General features: G+C 35.4%; 1 protein-coding gene across 1 annotated transcript in view; it reads left to right on the top strand.

The window, feature by feature from the left end:
- LOC145677017 (thrombospondin type-1 domain-containing protein 4-like) overlaps nucleotides 1–26,238 on the top strand; it is a 926,207-nt gene that overhangs the window by 519,197 nt on the left and 380,772 nt on the right. The window lies entirely within an intron of this gene.

Here is a 26,238-nt window from a genome sequence, read left to right as displayed (position 1 = left end):
GGTATGGGTTTTCAAGTAACATGAAGGTTTTCAAGATTATTTTCACTTTATATGGTTTTGGGTTTGATTTCCAATATCCAGTTCAGTCTACAAAACAGTAGTGGAACGATAAACTGAAGCGTATCAGATTATCTAAAGTGTGTCGGTCAAATTGCATAGCCGGTACCTCGCAAGAGAGCCAATGATTTTGATCCAATCTTTCCTTATGTAATTCCAAACAAACATAATGGGAGTATTTATTTGCATTAGAGTATCAATAATACTAGACATGGAGCGATCTCCCTAAAATAATCTTTAATTCATTTGCTTTTGGGGACATCGATTGCTTAGTGTTGTCTCAAAATCTATGTCTATTCGTGCAAAAACAAATGCTGTTTAAAATATTATTTTATTCAAGTAAAATTTTCGAAAAATTGAATGATAATTTCTTCTAATAATCGTAGAATTTAATTTTGTTTAAATATTCAAATATGGAATTATCGAATTTTAACAGAACAAGACTGAAACTGTAGCCACTTTTCTAAACACACATTGTCTATCGTTAAAGTTTTAATCAATTGCTATAGTGAAGAGTATTAAGAAAGACAGTAAAAAAAATCCTAGGGTGAAGGCCTTAAAGTCCTGATATACACACATGTCATATATCAAACTAGACCAAAATAAAATTCTAGATAATTTTTATATCAGTACCACGAGAGGAATGCTGAGGCTGTATCTTCAAATGTAAACCCTGAACGATTTACTTCCCAGATTTCATTGTTAACATTGTTTCCAATGTACAATAAAATGCTTTACAACTGTATCTGAAATTATTAATAACTAAATCAATAAAAATAAGGTAAGTAGTGTTCTCGAATCTCGAAGTAATATAAATTCACTATACTTTGGCAAAATTGTAAACTGCCTCTAATTACGCAGGCGCGAGCATCAGTAGGCGTGACCTAACCCATCGAATGTTCTCATTTAATTTTCCCAGTATAATACGAGATAGTTACCATCCGAAAGAATTATGGTTTTATTCTGGCCACCGCCTGTCTGCATTGTTAAATTTGTTCTGTGTAGTGATACGTTGCAGAGCATGAGATGTTCGTTTGTGAAGAAGAAAATCTACAGTGTAAATTTTACCATCTGTTGCACTGAATGTTGCTTCATGATCTGTTTTTACAGTTTGCATTGATGTGCTTCATTTAAAAAAAAATACATAATGGCTTCTAAAAACAGTAATAGGTGATGCTAGCGGAGAATATGCGGGTAAAATTCTGTGTAGTGTACCCAGTGGTAGCCAGAACACTAAAACAGGGAAGCTGACTTGAATTGATCTTACATTCATACATACATACCAACAAACAACTGAAAGTTTCAAGGGGCTTAAAAGGTAGAAGGGGATCTCAGCCCCTTGCCTACCTTCTATCTACGTGCCTAAGTGCACCTTTAAAAAATGGGGTTTTAAAAATTCCTGCTTCAATCCTGTATCGTACTGTATGCATTTTGTAGTGAATAACAGTGGCGTACGCAATATTATGATGAATAAGATATGAAAAAATAAAAAAATAAAAAACGTGTTAAGATACACAAAAATTTTCAAGTGAGCTCGATAGTTCAGTGGTAGAGAGCTCATTTTTAACCTTTGAGATTTCTCGTTTGATCCCAGCTCCTGGCAAGTGGCTTTGTAATAAACAAATATTGAGGCATGAGTTTTCTCGAGGTTCTCCCGTTTTCTTCCACTGTCGCTATTCCACGACTATCATCGTATTCCTCAGCCTCGGTGCATAATCATGGGACGCTAAAGATTCCTCTGCTTGAACAAGAGGGAGCTTGAACCCCTTACGGCCCTTTGGTGATATTCTGTGAATGTCAGTAATGAACAGCACTGCATGCATGGGTTTTCTCATGGTTTTGTCTTCCCTCCAATCGTACTTTTCGTTCCACTAATTAATTCTTTATGATCCCATTTCATTTACCACATATCTTAAGAGCATCATCAGAAACAATGAAAGGATAATTTTTCTTTCTTTCTGAATAAAACATTGTGTAAACTAGTAATGCTATGTTTTCGCAGTTGACAGTAGTGGAAGTAACTACTTTTTACTTCCTCCGCCATACTAATAGCGAGTAAAACCCCTATCTTCCCTGCAGGGTCCGGCCGCAAAGGAAAATTTTTAGCTTGCCAGGCGATAACTACTCTATGGACTTTGGAACCCGAAGGTTCAATGCAACTTTCATAAAAGCTCTCCATTGAGTCCTGTCTTTAGTCAACTGGATCCAGTTTGAACTTTGTGTTTCTATTTCTGCGAGATCCATTTCAGTATTGTACTCCCATCTGCCTAGGTGTTCCAAATTGTCTTTTCCCGGTTGGGTTTCCAGTTAAAATTTGAAAATATTTCCACTTTCTTCCATTCTGGCGACATGATTTGCCCACCTGAATCTGCTAGACTAATGATCTTAACAATTTTAGGAACGCGAGAGCTACCATGGTTCCTCAGTTATTCAGCATCTATAACGAAACAAAAACAATTTATGAAACTCCCCATAAGGTTGAGTAGCTTTTTCTACATACTGTACAAGATCAGAGTAATAGTTTGGAAAGTGTATTTGTTAGATCTTAACGAGTTAAGGATGTTTTCTAAAAGTAAAGAACTGTAAATAATAATAATAATAATAATAATAATAATAATAATAATAATAATAATAATAATAATAATAATAATAATAATAATGTTTATTATTTCTTAATTTGTACTTGAAATATTCTCCCTAGTAGAAATCATATAGTGGTCTATCAGAATTTGTGTTATATTACCTAAATCAGTGGATGATGGGTATTTACGAGTGTTAGAAAATTAAAATTTTGGTTGTTATCGTGACAAAGCGATGCCAGATTGGATTCGTGCAACAGCCTTTAACTACCCCTTATGGAGAACTAATGGATTTTCTGCTGGAGAATAGAGAGGGTTAAGTGAACGGATGATGACAGAAGTATGCTTCGGGGCGGTTTAAGAACTGCTACCAGAAGGTAGAGGGATATTGGTTGTTTTTAATGCAGGAATAATATCTAACAGTGTGTGCAAAGGATTAATTACGAACACTTTACGATGTTGGTCAGTAATTATGCGGAACATATTACCTGACGATGTTCTCTTGAACCAGAGGGATTCTTCCTTTTATGATCTATGAATCATTTTATAAAATATCTAAATCGATTCATTTTCTTACGGTGATGATGATAACTACCCTGTACGTTCCCAGCAAGATTTAAAATAAGGGAGTAATTATTTTTCGGAATGAAAAAGTATCCCACTGTGTTCCCAAATGGTGGCAAAAAGAAGGGGGTAAAAGAAAATTCATATAAGCATTATTTTTCTTACTAGAGGAACACATTAATTTTTGAAGTAGCTATTAAAACTGTCGTTCAATATGCATACATCTTGGGAATGTGTTTACGAGTTAGTGTTATTAGCTTATATAATGCGTGTGTGGTCTTTTGTTATTTGTCTAGTTTTTAACGGCAGTTAGAAGTTTCATAGTGTGCAACTCATCTTTTGTTACTTACCCACTGCGTAGATTGCAATACTTAGGGTTAAACACGCACGCACAAGTGACCACTAACAGTTGATGTTTTATGAGAGTACAGTATACTATAAAATTTGATGAAGATTATGCTTACATTAACGATTTCATTACGTTTTCCACTACTACTTATAATCGGTTGTCCAAAAATATTGGAAAAACTTTAATATAGACACAATATATTTTTAATAACATAAATACATAAATAACACAATAATGAATATAACTACTTTATGACCTATGGAACCCGAAGGTTCAATATCACATTCACAAAATCTCTCCATTGACCTCTGTCTTTTGCCAACTGGATCCAGGTTCTACTTTGTATTTCTATTTCTGCAAGATTCATCTTAAAATTATCCACCCATCTGTATATTAGGTCTTCCTAATGCCTTTTTTCCGATTGAGTTTCCAGCTAAAATTTTGGAAGCGTTCCTACTTTCCTTCACTCTGGTTACGTGACCTGCCCACATGAGCCTCCTATATTGGGTAAACGGTATAAACTATGCAGTTCCTCGTTATGATGTTTCCGTCATTCCCCATTCCCGTCACTTTTGAATCCAAATATTCACCTCAGGATATTACTTTCAAATGGACTCTACTTTCAGACTACGTTCTTCCCTCGGAGGAGGCAATTGTGTATCGCAACCATACAGCACAATAAGCATAATAGTCGTTATTTTAGGCTTCAAATTCTTTGACAGAATTCGCAAATACAAAATAGTTTGAACTATGTTTTACTGGTATTTCTACGTGTTTAAATCACATATATTTATGATCAAACAGAGTATATTTTCACTTTAATGAAAATTAAATGGAATTTATGTTTGTAATCTTCAGTGAAAATTATGTAAATTAAAATTCACCAAACATGATCTCCAATGGAAATAAATTCTGGAGTTAACTAAATTATAGATAAGTGCCACTGCCTAGATTTAAGATCATTGATAGGTCACTTGGATGTAGCAGTCAGCTGTCTATATAAGCGACAAATGACAAATATGTATGCACTTCACACATGGGGGTTCTTGTTAATATCATACTATAGGAGACATCAATAATGCACTGTGTATGAACACACCATTTCATACTTAGACTATATGTGTAGACAGACAACACATTTGCAAGGCTTATATTAAGTATTGCAATACCAAATACTAAGATGCAAGTCAGTATCATAATTTCCTCTTTTCTTACGTGAAAAGTATGAAAATTATAAATACCAATAAAAATGAGGCGTTGTACGACACAAAGAAACAAGCTACGTTTGAGTTTCTTTCTCCGAAATTTATATTCTAGTTACACATATTTATAAATACAATTTATAAAATCAACTCATAATTCCAAGGAAGAAGAGAACCAAGGCATTTTGTTAAATAAAATCTTATACACGTATACTACAAAACAATGTGTTAATATTTATCATAAAAGTATTCTATCATCATCACAGATTACCTGTTGTCTCCTAAGGAGCTTCCATGCACCATGATCCTATGTAAATCTCTTTCTTTTGATAGAAAGGCTAATCTCTGTAACACCGTTAATAACAATATTTTTTGTTCTTTTTACCTAGTGTTTCTCACAAAACGAGGCGAGACGAAAAATAAAGATGCCTCGGTTCGTAAATTTTCTAGAGATATAATCTTGTTTCGATTTTCGAAGAATTCTTTCTCGTCTAATCTTGTTTTTCAAAACGTTTTTCTCATCAACTTTTGTACAAAAATTAATGTACAAAATGTATGCTATGATTATTTTTTAAATTTCATCTGAAAGTTATAAGAATCCTTCCGCGTTACAAGAGGCCCACAAAAAGTGTCATATAACAATATTTAAACCATATTTATTATTGGAATATATTGTGTAATGACTTGCAATATCTTTAAAAGTTGATAAATGGTCTTCATTGTATTTGTACAATCACTTTATCGATTTAGAAATTTTATACTATGAACCAGGCAACATTAAAACTAAGATTTAAGTGAATTAGTGTTTTCCATGAAGCTCGGGAAATTTCTCGTCTCGTCTCGAATTAAAAAAAATACTTCTACTCTCAACTCTCGCCTCAGTTTTGAGCTGAAAATTGAGACAAGATCTTTTTATCTTATGTGTAACACTATTGTTACCTCCTACCACACTTTCCGTCGTTGAAAGACAGTGTCATTTCGAATAATATCATAACTAGTTTCTTTTTCGCTTTGTAACTCGTATCGTTCTCCTCTCCCCAACTTTTTCTACCACTCACTCGTCGTTTCTTCGTACCACTCCGCTAATTTTCTTGCCCACTCTTCTCCAAACCAATATTTCGAATATTTCCAGTAGTTTTTCATCGTTCTTTCTTTTTAATGAGTTTTCGCCGTAACTTGTAATCAAACGACCTACAAAATAAACACGCCTTTCTTTTTTGCCAAATACTTCCCTTGTTATTCATATAGTTTTGTGTAAGATAAAGACTATTTCGTTATCAAACTTGAATACAACATCTAAGAAAACACACAAGTAAATGGTGGACAAATGAATTATAAAATAAATAGTAATTTAATTCTGGATCCGTCTGTTGTTTTATCTCTTCTCTAGGACCGTAGCCAGGTGGAACCCAGGGACTGCTGTTTTGAAAGATAGAAACCTCAATGATTTAAAGTGATTAGCTTAGGATACTAAATTTCTAGTCGCTAGGCTGCCATTGACGACTGAATATTTTGGTTTCACGATAGATATTTGATCTTTATTTTGTGTGCTTTTGAATTGTTATTTAAAAAAATGGCGACGAAACTCTCCGATCTGGTTAATGGATTCAGACCTGAAATTTTGTTCCCTGAATTAGCTGACTACTATATACTCAAGCGAAGTTATCTGGCTGACACAGGTTCTTTGTGATCTGTAGCACTCAGAATTGCATTCAGAAGCTTGGGTTTGTTTCTCTCTCTCTCTCTCTCTCTCTTTCTTTCTTTCTTTCTTTCTTTCTTTCTTTCTTTCTTTCTCTCTGGAAACAAATGTTTCAGTTTTCAGACCTCTTGACATTCATGGATCAAAATTTAAATATTTTGAACTATGCAACATCATGTTCCCTTGTAACTAAATGGAGCTCTTACGTTAGAAAAGCTCTTCCCTGGGTATATATACAACCCAACATACACCGTGCGTGTCTAATCACTACAGTACACTACGAGATGACACCTTCAGTTGTGACACAGCATAGAAATACTTGATATTATATATAAAGGTTGGTCATCATAATGCATGCTTGAGCAGAAATGACAAGATTTCATGAGTCATACAATGTTTTTTACGTGCATAATCACCACAACAATTGCAACCATTCTCTAAGGTAAACTGTAATGACAGAAAATAGCATTAACCTGATGTTGAGTCAAAGGTGAAGCAATAAATAAACCTTATATTACTTTTAAAACATCATTAACAGGTACTATTGTTTTTTTTTTTTTTTTTTTTTTTTTTTTTTTTTTTGTTAATACTATTCTAGACTGCAACAGAAGAACCATAAATTAGCCTTCCACGCGACTAACACTCAAAAACGAACCAAATGAATCTTGTAGAACAAAAATGTTTTGTTTGATAGGCACCACACGTGAATTTTTTTTAATGTTTTATTTCTCTCTTTTTTTCTTTCATTTTATTTGTTTGTATGTCTGTCCTTTAAGGTTGCGAGAGTCAACAAATGTGCTAAGGAGTAGCGGCAAGTAAAAATGAGACAGGTTTTGTTGTAGTTACTTGTCTGCTATTTGCACGAGTCACGGCAACCTTTTATGTGCATGAATGCGTGACGTCACGTGCAAATACAATTGCAAAAAAAAAAAAAAAAAAAAAAATCTTCTATACAGTACATGACTAATCAACACAACTGACATCTTTAACTTTCCTCTCTCTCTCTCTCTCTTTCTTTCATCTTCTTTCTTAAATGATTAAAAAATAAAAGGAATGTAATATCTTTAGCGATGTGATGGGCGATATAACTTACAGGTTGGTTTTACCTGAGTTCTCATAATCTTGCTTTTTAATCATTAGTAGAGTCCAAAAAATTCATTAGCGGAGGCGGCGAATAAAACGAAAATAGCATTTACTTTATAAATGACGGAATTAATGAGAAAAAGACTAATTACAGAGTAAGAGTAAATATTTTTGTTTTACATCATTTATATAACAAATTGTTCTCGGATTGATAAATCTTTTGCACGTTCTATTTCCAATTAAGTGTTCCAGAAAATTATTTAGATTAATATAGAGGTATAACCTATTAATAATCCATTAATCATATGCTCTTTTTTTAAAAAAAATAAAAAGAAGATATTAGTTATCAGAAAATAGCAAATGATGACGACAATTGACAGTCGGAAATGATCGTAATTTAATTCTGAAGAAGAGATAAAATTGATTTAATTGCAAGTGAAAGCAATGATTTTTAACTCAGAAAAGATCACCTTACGTTACCACAAGTTTTTCTTTAAAATTAGTAATTAAAATAAAAAAACAATCAACGATATCGAATATATAGAAACCTGCCTTATTACACCAGTATCGGAGTAAAATGTTGGACGACGAAGAAGAGAGAGGAACAGAAGCTGCATGTTGCGGAGATGAAGATGCTACGGTGGATGTGTGAACAAAATTGAGAATGAAGTGATCCGGGGAACAGTAAAAGTGGGACCAGTAGTAGAAAAATTGCAAGAAAGTAGACTGAGATGGTTTGGACATCCGAGTAGATGTTATAGAAGTGAGTGGGGAAACCAGGCCGAGGCCGGCCAAAGAAGAAGAGATGGGGAGGTTGTGTTAAGAACGATAGTGTGGTGTCACAGTGGATATGACAGAAGATAGAAACAGGTGAAGAACAGCTATCCGAAAATGCGACCCCAGCTAAAGCCACATTGCCACGTTAAATGAATCTTGTAGCTGTCATTAAAAAGAAAAAAAACTTTCAACCCGATCTTTCTATTTACTCTTTACATGTTACAACTTCTTGAAGGCAAGAAAGGTTTCTTCGTACATGCAGCACTGCACTCTAGTGGACAAACAGTGAACCTCCTCATTAAAAACATGTATTTTGGCGCACTTTCCCTCCCTGTCCAAAAGAATCCGTTGTTTCGGAAGCGGCGAAACTGGTTTTTCTTTTATGTCAACGGGAGGGCGATAGCAGGTAACAAGCAAGACGTCCCAGAAAGTTGCGCATCGTTCAACTCCTTGCAAGATGGAAAAAAATGTTTTATGACTCTTTCAAGACTATGTGTACACGGGGAAATATGGTAGGGTTTCAAGATTTTTTTTTTTATGACAGCTACAAGTTCTTCTAACGTGACAATGTGGCTTAAATGAAAAGAAGGCTTAGAAGAAGAAGAATATCCAGGAACTCATTTGATCTTGACCAAACATGGCATGAAAGTACCGGTACACCGTGATTTGCTTAGATAGTAAAATACTTCCTTATTCAGAACCTTTTATTTCCGAGTTATAGGCTATCAAAATTGTGTTATGGACTTAGTCAAATTTTCGCTAATTACTATTGTATACTTATAATACAATAAATATGTGCTAAAGTCAATAAAGGATTATTTTTTTCGTAGTCGGTAAAGGTCTAGTGTAAATATTAAGTAGTCTACATGCAAAGATTTTCATGTTATTACTGAGCTATTTAGAGCATACTACTGATACTGGTGTATGCAGACCTAGCCCACTTGAGATATCTACAGGTGATCCAGAACAAGACCACCACAACAATAACCGGTCACTCATATGACACGAGAACAGTGCAGATTCATGAGGATTTGTACATTCTAATGCTGCATGAACTACGAGAACAACAACTAACCATTTTTTTGCGGAATATCAGAGGATCCAAACACACACATTCACACACACAGCACTGATAGCGACCAATGAATCACGCTGTAATCTATATAGGATGCCAAGACCTACGTAGCCTACACTGACCCATGACAATTACAGGGACCCACAAACAAATACGGGAAACACCACCCCAAGCACAATACACATGGATTGCATGAACCTACGCCAGAAACTTCACCATAAGCAATAGCCAAAACAAAGGACAGAAAAAGAAAACATAAAAGAATAGTCAGGATGATGATGAAAATCCTTATAAACAGAATAAAGAGGAGAATTATTTGCCACCTGCCACACACACAGAACTCAGTTCCAAATGAACTCGTCGTTTTCCATTCATTCATGACACCAACCCCTCACACAACGGAATTTCTTTTTTCTCTTCATTATACTCCTGTCTTTACAAAATTCATCACATCATGTCCTTCCTGACTAAGTCAATACTTTTGAGTCATGCTGCTTCATACTCTTCGTCTTTACTTGACGTCTCCTTCCGAATTCACACTATGCACTTTATACTATGTATTGCGTATGTTTTGTCCAGTAGATTCCAATCCGTGGACGTTCATTCTGACTTCGCGTCTTAAATGTTTCTCTCTCTCTCTCTCTCTCTCTCTTTTCCACTGGGCAAGTGCTCGTATGACAAAATATAAGCTTCACTCTATATTTCAAAATTCCTTATGTTCCGTTATTAATTGTTTTTAGTATAAAATCACGTCACGACTGTCATAAACGCATATGAAATTTCGTTAGTAAATTAATACATTGTAGAACACTGCAAATTTAGAATAAGCTGATTAATATTAAAGTGGTTCAGGAAGAGATGGATCATTCTTTAGTGGATGTATTCAAGGAAGTTCTTTCACCTCTGTTGATTGTTATTCGAGCGACTAGAAATATGAAACTATATCAACATTGCCTAAGAAGGAACACATTACATTAATAAGAAAAGAAAGAAAGAGATTAGGTTGAAAGCTTACTGCATCAAATACAGCGATGACAAGGCAGGTGTGACGTATGAGGTCAGAAAGGTCGATTTGAAAGCAGGCCTATCAAGTATGGAGATGTATGCGTAGAGAAGAGAAGCCGACAGAAAGAGCAGTTCGAAATATGAGCCCCTTCGTCTTGTAAATATGAGTTCACGCCAACATCTTGTCACGAGGTATGGGTAACAGCAAATTCGTGCACTCTAAAAATGTGGATAGTGTTTAGGGATGCTCATGTAAATGAGTGATGAAATCTTCTGATAGGAATCCGAAGATCACCTCCCTATTCACTTATGCACACAAACATGTTTAGCTTTACAACCCTCTGCCATATTACTTTTTTTTTTCTAATTTGGTGTTGTATCTTTTTAATTAACACCATAAAGCTGTAGCAGCCGAGATTCCACGATTAAGATTCAGAAATTGATTATGGCATATCACTTTCCCTATCATGTCAATTTTGCGGTATAGCGAGTTCGATAGATACGTGCAACTCAGAACTTGGCTGGACATCGAGGCACCACTGAGGGTTGCTTCTACTAAGCTAAACATTTTTTTTTTTTTTTTTTTTGAAGAATGAAGAAAGAAAATGGTCACCACAACGGCTGAAAATGATGACTAGTTTGGACTTAAGAGCACACAAAAATGAGATGAAAAAATTACAACGGAAAACCAAGAAAGAAGAGTTTATAACATTTAAGAACAGTTTCCGTCAAACATATCTCTTCCCGAATCACACTAGATCGATATATTACGGCAAATCACCCTCGCGTAAACATCCTATCACGAAATCCAATAAACTTGGACAGATATTCCACTGGTGTTTGAATCATTGGACATTGAACGGTACAGAAGTGCTTCATTACTTCCCATAGTGATGATTTGAGATTTACAATTTTCTGCTCGGATGGATATATTTGTTTCTAGCGTCTCCCAGGTGAGCAATTGTTATTCTGGTATGATGATACTAGTTGAAACTATGAGAGGGAATTGCATTTCATAGTATGAAGTACCATTACTTGATATTGTAGCACAATGACAGCGGAGATCTACTATGAAACCCTAAGTTTCCACCAATAAGATTCAAGGTATTGATCCATGCTCCTTCTAACAAGACAAGGTGTCATGTTTTTGCTGCCTCAATTCGTAACATCACACAGATTTGGCTGTCTCGCTCATAGATCTGACTTGTATGGCTTGGACCACAACAGCTCTGAATGAAGCGCGTGTACCTTGAACGATTTCACATGATGACATGGCATTCACTTGATGATGAAAAAAAGTTACTCTCTCGTGGCTGCCCCTGTTTCCTTTCGCGTTCTGTCTGCTTCACATCACCGAGAAAAATCGTATGATACTACACTTACTACAGATTGCTGTTGTTCATCTTAAGTAACGAAATGTACAACCGTGAAGTCTAGGCTAACGTACCCAACATGTGTAGTACCGGCATAAATAGCCGACATGTTGCGATACACGTGGAATTTTTGCTATTGTCATCTTTAAAGTTGCTGTTGTAGTAGCAAAGGTTATAAGTCGTCGCGTAGAATGGGTCATAACGAGGGGGTTATTACTTTTTATTAATATAGTTAGTGGACATATATGGTAATTTTACCGCCAGTATTTGTAACAGAAAAGGCCTTAATACCTACATTGATAATATGTTTGAATAATAAAAACAAAATTCAAGTTTAACCAAAATAACTAATATGAGGAGAATAAAAATTATGAATAACTGAATATATTCGAATACTGAATCATGAATACTGTATACATCGACAACTGAATTATTTTTCGTATTGTCTATTATCTCAATGTTTGCAACTGCATACTGTTCATTTTACAATATAATTATTAAAACATATGGATAATTATGATAATAGAAGTGAGTTATGATCTTGGTTTTGAAATATTTTTGTTTACAGTAGGAAATCGAAAATCCGAACTAATTGGGACTACAGGTAGTTTGGATTTTCGAAAATGACCAAGAAAGTGCCATTTAGGCTTAAATATACTGTACGGTAAGCTCTTTTATCGATACAGTGGTTATACAGTACATACTGTAATTACAATACCGTACGTAAGGCTACTTACATTTAATGTTTCTGAAGAACCTGCTTGTACACTAAATTACACTGTTCTTATAACTCACACTTAAAACTTAACTTGTGTAGGCCTAAAGGAAAATAAAAATATGTATGACAAACAATAAAAATATGCATGAGCTTTTGTAAAGACACTGACTTCATACAACGCCAACGGTCAACCGTATTGTTTGTTTATCGCTAGGGCTTCTGGGGACCGCGTTCGGATTTTTAACGTTCGGATTGTCGAGTCTTACTGTATTTATATCTTAAAATGAGGAAAGAGAAGAATAATCCATAAAAGCAGAATTTAGCTCAACATCAAGTAAAAAATATTATTTCAAAATTATTATTATTACTTTATTGATCACAATCAAGTAAAGATAATGCATGAGTACTAAAAATGAAAACAAAGTAGGGTTGAGTTTTGATTATGGTTGCAACAGAAAAATTCTCAAATTTGATTTAATGCGTCGGCTAACCAAGGTAACTTACCTTTATTTCAGTAAGCTGTTTGTTGAATGAAAGTCATATCATTGTCCTCTTTATCTTTCAGTCCTGGAAACGATAACATACAAAAAAGAAAGGGTGGCCCAAAAGTAAATATACTCCCCTACATTGATCAAGTATAACATTCTAGTTTATGGATTTATTTGCTTCGACTGTTCCGGGCTTAAGTTCTAAGCAAAAAACTGTCTAAGAACAAATAATAAAGAAACTAGGTTTAACAATAAGAAATGATATAAAATACAGTGAGCTTATCAGTACGGGACTGTGCATACCTACTTTTGGGCCACTATAGGTCTATATGTTGAGTTTCTTCGTGTCTATGTGGTTAGCGTACGCACCTTTGATGCGAAAGATCCGAGTTCGACTCTTGATGGGAGCTCATGTGGTTCGGATATCACCTTAAACTGTAGATTCACGTCCCTTTTTCCGTAAAAGGGAGAGTTGTTTCCTGTAACAATACATGTAATTTAGCCTGAACAAAAATCTGCCAGTATTTATTATGGATATGTCAGTTATTGAAATGTGTCCGTTTAATATTATTATTGTTGAATATATAGTTAATTTTTGTCATATTGTTAAAGATTAGAGATCCACAGACTTCGTCAACTCAACCTCCAATTAGCTGCTTTTCTAGGCTAGTGCTGACATAATATACGCAAGTGACTAATTTACAGGAAATATATATTTTAAGCTTTTGAATTCTTGTACATTAACCGAAGCTATGAACAGTTCTGGTGGACTTACTATTAATGTGGGTTTGAATCCGGTGCTGTTGGCAGATGCATCATGTAAGATCAATTCTTGTACTACAGCTTATTTCCCACCACACTATTTCGACTCCGAGAGACCTGGATTCCAACACCATTTACTGATTATTAATATTATTGATAGTTCATTAGGGTTTGATTATCTTTACAGCATTAATCATATGAAAATCACTGTATTATCCTATTACTTTAGTGGTTAGATGTGCAGATTAGTCATAAAAAATTAAATGAAATCTTTCAGTTTAACGTCCTACGATTATGCTCTTTAAGCTATGGGAGATAATGATTAAAGCAAGTGAACGATGGTGAAAAAATGGTGGAATGAGAATATGGGAGAAAACAGGAGTACTTCGAGAAACCCACAGACACAATGTTATTTACCTCAAACTTACTTGACCGGGTATCGAACCAAAGACCCATGCGCCACAGATAAGCGCTCTACCACTGAACCGCCTTGCCCCCTCATTAATAAAAAGTGAATAATAAAATGAAATCTTTGTTTTGCTTCTCACGGTTATGCTATGTAGGCTAAGGGAGACGAGGATGATGAGAAGTAAATGAAATGTTGGAATGAAGATATTGGGGGAACGGGAGAACTCCGAGAAAAGCCACGTACACAGTGCTTGTCCACCACGAAGCCCACTTGGCGCAAGCTAGGATCGAACCAGGTATCCCATGCACCACTGAACCGTCGCGATTCCGAAATCGAAGAGTAGTTTCTGTATTACGTTCATGTTTATTAGATACTAGCATCGATTAGCCGCTTCGCTGGGTTAAAATGAAAATTTAAATGAATCTCTGTATCTCGTGTGTTTGGTACCCGTTTATGCTGTTTTCGGTCTTAGTGGCATCGATTTAAACGACATCGTTAAGATCACTGTTCATCTCAGTGACCCCGAAAATTATGGATTCGACACTAAACGGCGTGACAAACATCTTGGCATTTGAAGGCGATGCTCCGAGTTCCCTTTAAATGCTGTTAGCAAATGAGAGGCCAGCGGTATTGTCACGTTTATATTGTACACATCCACATCTATTCATGTCACCTGATCGCGCTGTAGTTTGTCTACTTAGCTATAGCCCCACACCTTTACCACTTGGCAATGTCGCGCCAGAGTTTGCGTTTTATTCGTTTAGATGAAATGCCAGGATGTTTGTCACTTGGTTTAATATTGGTCATTTTTTATCATTTATATATATCCGTGAAGTTGTTGGGCTGAATTTGGTTTTAAATGGAATCAGAAGTGTCACCGTTCATCTCAGCTACGCCGAAAACTATAGATTCGAAACTAATATCATCATTTATAAATGATCCTTCCTCTCCTAAGTTACACTGTCAATGTGATATGACAAAACCATTTTAGATCTGAAGCTCATCTATGATGAAAATTTAATCGAGATCGGTCGGGTGGTTCAAGAGTAATGAAGTCACAAAGACTGTCACTTTCATTTTGATTTTTTTTTTTTTACATAGAGTGGGTGGGGGAAGATGCCATAGTTGTTAATCACAAGACAATAGCAAACAGAAAAATACGATTTGAAGACTGAAACTTACAGGATAAGTAGTTAGTCCTTTCGCTAGACCCTCTGTGACAGTCGTGAAAGAGCTAGATACTGTAAGTGATAGAGGGACGAATAAGTAAACATCTCCAAATAGGCATTTTTCCCGCACTGTCGGTGTAAGATGCCTATTTCTTGTGAGTAAGATGCCACACCTTTTTGGCATGGCTATTTCCGTAAGACTGAGAAATAGTACGATTTTTGTTTATTGTAACCTATAATAAATTATGTGCTCATACAATATTGACAGCGGCTTAGTCTAATGTACACAAATAAACTATATGGAATGCCTGTAAATAATACAACAGTTAACATACTGTAGGAAAAGCCACCGAACATAAAGAAGATCATACCTTTACAACGAAAACAAAGTAATTTTGATACAGTTATAATAGGTCAAGTAAACATTAAGGCAATACCAGAAAGTACAATAAACATTTGGACAATGAATACAATCTCAGAAATGTTAAACAGTTAGGCACTGGAAATGTTTAGAAAACTATAACGTACAAACAGGCACTTGTAAACGTAATGTGGTGTATTATTTTGGAACATAGTGTGACATAAGCACAACCTTATCTGCACATTAACCTGTAAGCAAAAACAAGTAGGGTCTAAGATTTCTTTAGCCTGTACGATTACAAACAACTAGAACACCAAGCAGGATCTTCAGAACATGTAGTGTGAAACCATTTCTGATAGGCAATTCACCTTATCCAATCCACTTTAGGACTATCTGGATCAAAATAATACAACCCACAAACACTGCAATAGTTATCCGATTGTGCAGCATAAGCAATTTTCCTTCTTTCCTGGTGTTAGTGGTTTTGGTGGATAATTGTTTCGCAGACGTCTTTGGAACATCTAAATTCAATACAGACGCCTGTCATTTACATTGGACGTTTCTTGGTACGAGAACTGATACAGAACAGATACTTGCGGAGACGTTTGAATTGCAGCGGTAAACTCTACATTGGTCGAAGACCGGTCAGAAGAAGCAGAGCTTGTTGGTGTATGAGTATCTTCACGTGAAAGCTGGTCAGGTGATGTCTTCGTAGACCTAAGTGTGTTTGCAGTTCTTCTTCCGTGCTGAGGAAGATGAAAATGTCCCGACTGCGGCTCCAATTCAGCATCAGTAGAGGATAGCTTTTTAATAAGCATATCTGGGTTTGTACAGTAGGAAACGTGGCCATCAAGAATGAGTAATACCTTCCCGGTCTGTGCAGGTCTATGTGGAATGAAGTGCTGCTGTAACCAGTACATGAAAATGTCACAATTGACGTACGCAGATTTCTGATTCGTTATTATGGTTGCACCATTGGGCATAGAGTCCGCCCACTCCTGCTTTTTGTTGTTATCTATAAAAATACATGTACGAGGCAGAAAGACATCTTCTGCTTTGCAACATACGATGACAGAAATTGTTTCACCTTTTTTACCAGACGTAACTTGGTTTGTTGGAGACCCTTTAACACCAATAACGTGTTCTACACGTGCGTTCATCTGGGGACGGTGTCATCGACAGCGATGGAATTTGGTAGAATTGTGATACCTGGAATGCAAGCATCACTCCTATTCGTATTTGTTCTACTGCGAATTGCAAGCTTTCTTCCGATCACCCCGCGTTGAGACATTCGTTGATATATGACAGCAGTACAATCGTGTATATCGAATTTGAAAAGCAACTGCTATCTTAGCTTTTACATTATTTGTATCAATTTGCAGGTATCCACATATTTCTCTTGCATTTTCTGCTGCCCTGGGCATCTTGTACTTCAGTATACAACTCAAACATTATAGGCATCTTGCACCGCACTTTTTTAGGCATCTACCCCATTCAGCGGTGCCTAATCCCTTATCTACACGTCATGTGCCTCCAACTGCACTTGACTCATATCAGTTCATGGCATAACCTGTCTTCATGTTTCCTGCCTGGTTTCAGAATAATAACTTTAATAGCTGCTTATTAACCACGACTTATATGCACTTCACCAACTACTTTTAGCTATAACAGAGGGTACGTACCGCACTTTTTTCTTCTCTTCGTTCACACACTACTTCAATTACCTTATGGTTTTGGCAAAGTAACATACATAAAATCCTCTCTGTGCTGCCTGCATTCCCCTGTCATCTCATTGCGTAAGTTCCAAGCACTGCATTTGTAGGCATCTTCGACGCATAGGCACCACTTTATATCTCCCCTCGCCCCCTTTGTTACGTTGCACCATCAAAGTAAAATGATAAAAATCATCTCAGGCCCGAACCTCATCTATGTTTAAAAGTTGATCGAGATCGGTCTGGTGGTTCAAGAGTTATTAAATTTTATTTAATTTTTTCTATCTCCCCCTCCCCTGAGTTCTATCGCCAAAATGATTAGCAAGAAACACTCCCAGGCCAGAACCTCATCTACGTCAAAAAGTTGATCGAGATCGGTCAGACGGTGTAAGAGATTAAGAGTCACAAACATAGTCACTTTCAATTTTATAATATAGATATGTATTATATATTACGTACTTATTTATTATTTAGATATGCTTTATTGTTTATTGCACTGAAATAAAAAAGCGCAAGTTTAACAGTTCTTATACATCATCACCTTCAAATATATATTACCACTCTTTGTTCTGCTCCTTAAATTTATGACGAATTAAATGGAGAACTCTTTTTTATTTATTTTTTTTTTCACCAATCATGTACGCCTTTTGTAAGATGTTAAGAAAATATATCATGTCCAAAGTTGGGAAGAGTATTACGAACATCTTTCTTTTCTTCTTCTCTTCTGTGATGGAGAGAAGTGTAGAAAGATTTTGTTGAAGCTAGCACTTAATCAGGAAGTGCCAGGTTGAATGACAACTTTCTTCCTTTCCCAGCGGGAGGTAGTTAAGATCCGTAGTATCATATTTTAAAAGATGTTTGAATAAGGCTCGCAAATTTTAAAGCTTTGAAAGGATGTATATAAGTAACATTATATGACAGTTACAAAATAGTTCCGTGAGCTGGAGAATCCAACGACCATGTAATCATAAACTATAATGGAGTCAATTTACGGGCTATGAAGAAAACATGTTAACATCAAAATTTATTATGCACATTGCCTTTATTTTATTTCATTCTCTTTCTTTCTTATTTTGTTTGAATGCTAGATTCAAACTTGAGATCAAAATTTGATGATGCCCTTATAAAGACATGACTATATCTAAGAGATGTCCTGACTGTTCTTTTTCAGAAAATTTTCACATGTATCGTTTATGCTTGTAAACACGGTCTATTATATAGATTCCTTCTTCCTCCTGTACCTTACATCATGATACTAGTAATCATGATATGAATTTTGATAATTCGCACTTTTAAACATTAATTAAGCAGATGTCAAGACTAGACAGCCTAAATGTTATTCAGTTCATGGTAATTTTCAAATGTATTCAAAAATGTCGATGCACGAACTGGTAGTTTATCTGCATATGCGCTGTTCATGATGTGCGTAGATTGCTGACTAGAATATTACAGTATAATATACGTGAAGTGTTCCTCGCGTATATATTATAAACCAAGGTAACTGATTATGCTTTCGTGCTTATTTCTAAAGAGGAAAATAACCTTTAAAAAAAAAATCGAGCTCAATTTTACTAATCTTATTGCTTTAACAAGTTGATCTATTACTCTAGTATCAACTCTTAACGATGTTAATACCTTTGGCATGGAAATTCGTAATCCAATGATAAATAACCATAATTTAGCAAGAAAATGTTAAGTGTATTTCGTTATTTAAGACAAATAGAAGTTAGTGCCTTTGACAAGTCTCGAGCATTAAATTTATTTTTTTCTTTCTTTCTTTCTTTTCTTTTTTCTTTCTTTCTTTCTTTTCTTTTCTTTTCTTTTTCTGTAGAAAGTCAATTGTATATTTTCCAATAAATGTAACAGATACACTACTCTACTCTCAGACTTTTAATAACGTAGCATAAATTTTTCGTGTTTAATATTTTAATAGTTCTTTTAATGCCTGTATTTGTACATCAAAAAAAATTTTTTAGTTCCTATTTCATTTTTGGAGCATACATCGAGAACTGCTATAGGTCCCATACTTCCGTTTCCTGAGGCCTATTTCTCACAAGGTACTATAGTTTTCTGGTGTGAGGTAGAACTGATAAAAAAAAATGTAATATGCGTATAGACACGATAACATATTGTAATATTGAGTATAGTTTATAAAAATACTGTAATTTGGGTGTAGATAAGATAAAAGTTTTGTTAGAATTTATAAAAACCTTGTAATATGAGGTTAGAACTATAAAATCTTGTAACATGGGTGTAAAGCTGATAAAAATCTTGTAATATAAGTATATTGCTGATAAGAGTTTCGTTACTTAAGTGTAGAGTTGATAAATATCTTATAATACAAGTTTAGAGTTTATCAGAATCTTCGAATATGAGTGCAGAGCTGATGAAAAAATCTTGAAATATAAATATACAGGATGATTTTTTTTTTTTTAAAAAAAAAAAGAACGAGTGGATTTCATTCTTCATAACTCAATTGTCCAACTTCTATGTCTGCAGGAAGTAACCCTATACTCTTTGACTCATGTACAATAACTACATGTAATTTTTGTCGTTGCCTCCCCTAATTTTCCTCCTTGGAGGGGAAAATTTCCACTTTCTGAATTTTTTTCTTTACTTGTATTATATATCTTATATTTGTACCAAATTTGAAGTTTCTATATCTAGAGAAAATATCCTATGTGTTTTGAATCAAATGACGTAACTGAACATGCCATCTAATTTTTCGCTTTGAACAGAAAAATGTACTACTTTCGGACATTTTACTTGTATAATAAATTACACTCGTGCGCCAAATTTCAAGTTTTCATATCTAGAGGATATACCACATAGGTTTTGAATCAAGTTACGTAATTTTGGCCTAGTTCTGTAATTTCCTTCCTTCGAGGGGAAAATTTATAGATTTCCTATTTTTTCCCCTTTATTTGTATCACAAAAATTGTTCTACATTTCAAGTTTCTATGTGTACACGAAGTACTCTATAGGTTTCGAGTTCAGTGACGTAATTTTATCCTTGCCCCCTAATTTCCCCCCTTAAAGTGGAAAATTTTCTGCTTTCGGATGTTTTCCTTTACTTATATTATAAACTTATATTTAAGCCTAATTTCAATTTTCTGGTGTACAGGAAGTACCCTATAGAGTTTGAGTCCAGTGATTTAATTTTGACATTGACCCTAATTTTCTCCTTGGAAGGGAAAATTCCCAGTTTTCGGATTTTTGCCTTTACTTGCATCACAAACATATATTTGAGCAAATTTTCAAGTTTCCATGTATGCGGGAATTATCCTAGAGGTTTTGAATCCAGTGATTTAATTTTGGCATTGTCCCCTAATTTCCTCCCATCAAGGGAAAATTTCCAATTTTCGAAAATTTTTCTTTACTTGTAACACAAATTCTACACTTGCGCCAAATTTTAGGTTTCCAGGTCAAAAGGAAGTGCCACATACATTTTTATGAATGAGTGCCAAAATTTGGGGTATTTTGAGGATTTCACTATCCTCTTTCTCGTAAACGGCTGGAGATAAAACATTGATTTTTAACAAAAGACATGGCGTGTTGCAGTTTAGTGACGCAACCAATTTTCGTTGCATTATCTTATTGAAAAGAGAAGTTACGGATGTTCGAAAAGAGCCTGAGTTGTTTTGTGTAATATACACACTGCGTGCTCCAGCCAGAAAACATTTTGGCGCACTGCTGTGTGCCTTGATCTCATTCACATCACGTTTTGTAGCAAACCAAAAATGAACACCGTCGTATTACGTAGTGGCATTTTGTATAATCCAGCTGAGTTTGAGCTTTTCTGCTAGCATCAGTGATTGAAAATAGAAAAGACTATGCTTAAGGTACACATTTTACTAAAAAAGTCGGGTATTTAAAAATATGTTTTTGCATGTTTTGAATAAAGACTCTAAATATCAGTATATCTTAATGACAACTTATGTATTGTCTTTATTATGTTATCTTCTTTTTACCGTTTTCCATCTTGCGAGCGTGAATTGATTGATTGATTGATTTGTTTGTTTATTTATTGAATTTTAGCATCAACGCTATATGAGACATAGGCCTAAAATTTAAGGTAGAATCCAAACCAGCGTAATGCATTCAACGCTATCGCAGTGGGAATCGAAACCAGGCTCCTGTGCACCACTCATACCACTATACCATCCGGGAGGGCTTGATTTATTAGAAATTTAATATCCCTTTTAGCACCTAGGTTAATTGAGAAGTGAATCTACAGCTTAAAATGAAACTGGACCACGGAAACTTCCACCGAGAATCGAACCCCGGGTTTTCAGCACTTAAGTGTGTACGCTAAACATGTATCTTTATGTATGCTAAAGGAGAATATGATAAATTCAATTAATGATTATGAAGGGAAATGATAATTTGCGAGCAGTCGTTCTTTCAGAAAAAAATGTTCTGAGGGGCACACTTAGTACTCTGGGCGGCACTGATGGTACTATTTTATTTATTATTAGGTGAATATACCCATGCTTCGCACGGGGGCTGTATTTGGAAGTCAACGCCTGTTGAGTATCACTATTGATCTCAGTGACCGCGAAAACTATGGATTTGATACTAATATCGGTCATTTTGGGCTATTTTTACATGTTTCGGATTACCCCTCCCCCCGCTGACTCCCGGCTCGCATACAATTGTAACTAAATTTGCAAGCCATCGCTAATGGAAGTGTCACCATTGATTTCAGCGACCGCGAAAACTATGGATTTGATACTAATATCGGTCATTTTGGATTACTTTTATATGTCTCGGTATCTCCCCCCCCCCCTCCGGCCCAGAGCTGAATAGCGTAAATTTGGAAGTTAATGCGATTGGAGTTTCACCATTGATTTCAGCGACTGCGAAAACTATGAATTTGACACTAATATCAGTCATTTTCTACTACTTTTACATGTCCCGGTAAACGCCCCCCATGAGACCCCCCTGGTTCGAAGTTTGACAAAAACGTTAACTTTGGTCTGGAACCTGGACCAAGGTATTCGTGACTAAAATTTGGTAACTCTCGGTCAGTTTGTCTGGTTCCCAAGCCGGTTCCAGTAAACGCTCCCCCCTGAGACCCCTGGTTCGAAATTTACAAAAAGTTCTTCGTCTTGATCTGGGTCCTGGGCCAAGGTACCCCTGACCAAAATTTGGTAACTCTCGGTCCACTCGTCTGGTCCCCAGGCCGCACACAGACAGGCAGATAAATACACAAACAAACTCTTTATTTTGTTTATATTAGATTATATTATAGACGTATTATTTTGGCCTCCTCCGGGAGCACTCTCGAAGCCCCCCGGGGGTAGTGCCTCCCAAAAACATGTCTGGAAGAAACACTGTTTGCGAGTAGATTGGAGATTCCAAATAAACTTGAGAAAATTGCAATAACCGAAGCATGGAAATGGTGCTTTCCCTGAGTAAATTTAATAATGCACAATAAATAATGCAATAATGACTTAAGAAAATGCAGAATATTAAGAATAATGAATTATATACTAAGAATAATGCATTTTATACGCAGAATAATGAATTAGACACTCAGAATAATGCATTAAATACCCGGAATAATAATTTAAAAATAAAAGCTTGCCGTAAGTAGAAAACCACGTTACGCCACTGCAAATCAAATCTTTGTATATCAATTGTTGACCACAAAAATCACATATTGCGAGTTATTTCATCACAGATTCGACTATCGGTAATGACACGAAAGTTTAGGTGTTGACTTAGAAAGCTGAAAATAGTGAGAGTGGGAATTGATATTTAATTTCTACATCTTTTAACTAAAAACTTATCTGATTGGTATTGCATTTCATGAACTGATAGTGTCAAAGGTACCAGTTTGTTTTCATAAAGTAACTTGATACATATACAGGCAATTAATCCTAGCTACTCGTGAAAGAAAGTCAATTACATAGCTGTAGTGGCACGAATTATATCTTTAAATCTGTGTTAATTCGACTTTAAAGCGAAGATTCTCAAATGATGGTCCACGGACGGCAAGTTGGTCTCCAGGTCTGCCCTTGTGGTCTTCTTGGATTAAGCATTAGTCCAAGAAAGACCAAAAAATAAACTTCAAATGAATTGCGTTCACACGCTATAGTTAAAAATCATAAACACATATAAATATAGAATTAATACTAGTCAATAATTTATCTAATAGCTTATGTAGATGTTATAGCCTCCAACCAGGAGTAAAAGTTGACCTGAAAAGATAGAGGACGCATGACGTCGCTCCGTCCCCCATGCCTATCTTTGCCCCTTGTATTTTTTTAGGAAGTGGAGGGACGCTATAGATTTTTTTTTTGGAAGTGGGGTAACTGTGTCCATCCGCGTTCCCCTTCACTTTTACTCCTGCCTTCAACTATTAAAAAATGATATGTATTTTATTTTGTTAATACCAATATAAAGTTAAAAGAATCGTTATTAATACTATTTTAAAAATATAATGTAGGTATAAAACTTTCTGACTAATGATAATGCTCTCCGTTTGAAACAGTTTGAGAAACACTGCTTTAAGGATTCTGATACTAAGAAATAATTTTTTTTTTTTTACTAACGAGCTACAATTTTGAGAACCAACCATATTGTTATAGTTTGAATGACTACTGAAGTGAGGAAAATTGTCTCTCTGAGTCCCAGAATAACTGCGAAGTTAATGGAAACTTTTTTTGTTGTTGTTATGCGTCCTAATTCTTCTGTTTAGTACTTAGTAAATATTATGGTCCTGAAAAGAAAGCAAGAGAAGAAAGAAAGAAGGAAAAAAGGAACAGAAATGAAGACATTCTGGATCCACCCACTTATATCATCTGGGCAGAAAGAAGAAAGAGAAAGAGAGAGAGAGAGAGAAAGAAGATGGGTTTAGAGGATTTTTTTGCGATCAAGGCCGAACTGCAATTACTTTGTGTCTGAAGCAACAAGTTTTCCACCCACGTGACCTCTGGATGGATCTTCCTGCCTGGATGTCGGTCGTAAATAAACGGGACAAACTGGGTTTATATCCTAGTGATAGAGCAGAGATGGTAAATGTTTGTTTCAGCAGATTAAACTCAAAGCAAAGAAGGCTTTTTGTTCTCTGGAGCAACAGAGAAAAGTAAGAATACAGAGTAGAGTATGGGTTTGCGTTCCTGTTTTTGTACGACTAAACAGCAGATCAAGATTGGTAATTGATACATAATTCTAGTATTACAACGGAGATTATGTTCTGGGGATGTTTCATTGGCCGCAAATGATTGAGTTCCTTACTTCCGATTCTTTTTAGTTATTTCGTATTAAATATTGAATAATTTTGGATACATATTATTGGAATAACGGAATAACGCTACCAACTCAAAAAGAGGCAGGAGGTGAACGAAATATTTAGTGAACACGTTCCCGTATCTCTTGAGGGATGAGCTGGTGATATGAAGATAGTCGAAGGAAACGAAATAACTCTATTGTCATAAACTCAAATGATTTACGTCGAACCCGTAATTCATTGCCCCAGAGGTGAGCGTTCTTCCACTGGGTTCTGTTTTTCATAGGAACCTACCATATTAGTTAATAATAGTGACACCCTCTGATTTGTTTCGAATGTCCCATCACCTTAAATTCTAAAGTTTTTTTCTTCCTGAGAGGGAAATGAAATTCTCGAACGTTTATCAAATCATTTGCAGTGAAAGGATTTATGAAGTAAAATCATTCTTCTAAGTAACATTTCGAAACGTTTCTATTTAGACTATAAATTATGTGCTATGTGATTTATTTGTGAATTTTTTGAGGTCTTTATGCGACATTGAGTTAATAAAGGAAAAACCTAGGCCTACTATTAACGAGTGATTCGAATTGCTAGTATGATTTTATCAGAAGCATTGTGCTTCCTGTAGAGTTTGAATTTGCACCATCTTACGTAGAAAGTGACCGCTGTAGCCACGAAGGTATGGGATATTCCCTATGAGTTATGAATATACACCTGTTCGCAAGGCAAAACCAATAACCTAGTTAAATATAGAACCATTCCGTTTATCGACACTCACTAACTAACTATGTTAGTTATCTGTCCTGGTCTGGAGAAAGAGTGTTGAAGGATAAATGCTAATTTAGCCGGGACTTATGCCTGATCAAATGTCGGCTTATGGAGCTAATAGTAGTCACCCATGAATCTCGTCACTAGCTCCACCGCGCGGAGGTATGGGCCTCTTTGTATTTACAACAAGTGGGGTCACAAATTAAGAAGGACTTGAAATAAATAATAAGAGGGGAAAATATCAGAGAAACCAGTTACACCTGCATAGACCTCTTAAAAAATAACATTAATGAAGTGAGAAACGTAGTAGAGGATTCGAAGGCACAAAATCTAACCATTCAGGGAATGCCAGTGTATGAAGAGTTAGCGTTATACAATCCAGTTAAAATGAGAAGAGGTAGAATCGTTAGTTTGCTTGAGGATTTCAAGGCAACTACTTCCAAGCTAACGGTACAAAAAGATGCCAATTGACGATACATTATAGACGCATATAATTAAAACAATAGGCATATACCTATATACCTACAATAGGTATATATACTTATTGTTTTAATTTTCTTTTTTGTTGCGTACTTACGTTGCTTGGTGAAGTGTATAATGTAGACTTTTGTGATCTGTATTATAAGATTTCAAATAAAGCATTGCTCACGATAATGCAGTAAGTAGAGATTTACAGAATCATGTCAAAAGGAAGGTCTTGGCCATTTAAAATATCGAATTATTGTCTGCAATATGTGTAGTTTAGTTTACTATTTTTTTTAAATTGCTTCTCTGATCGATAAGCGATAATGTTTAGTTGTTTTATACAATGTGTATCAAATGACTTCGTTTTAATCTTGTCAGGGTGATGA

Source organism: Thermobia domestica, chromosome 2 (genome assembly GCF_964235325.1).
Source record: "Thermobia domestica chromosome 2, izTheDome1.hap1.1, whole genome shotgun sequence".
NCBI classification, from domain to species: domain Eukaryota; kingdom Metazoa; phylum Arthropoda; class Insecta; order Zygentoma; family Lepismatidae; genus Thermobia; species Thermobia domestica.
This window is presented reverse-complemented; position numbering and strand designations above follow the sequence as displayed.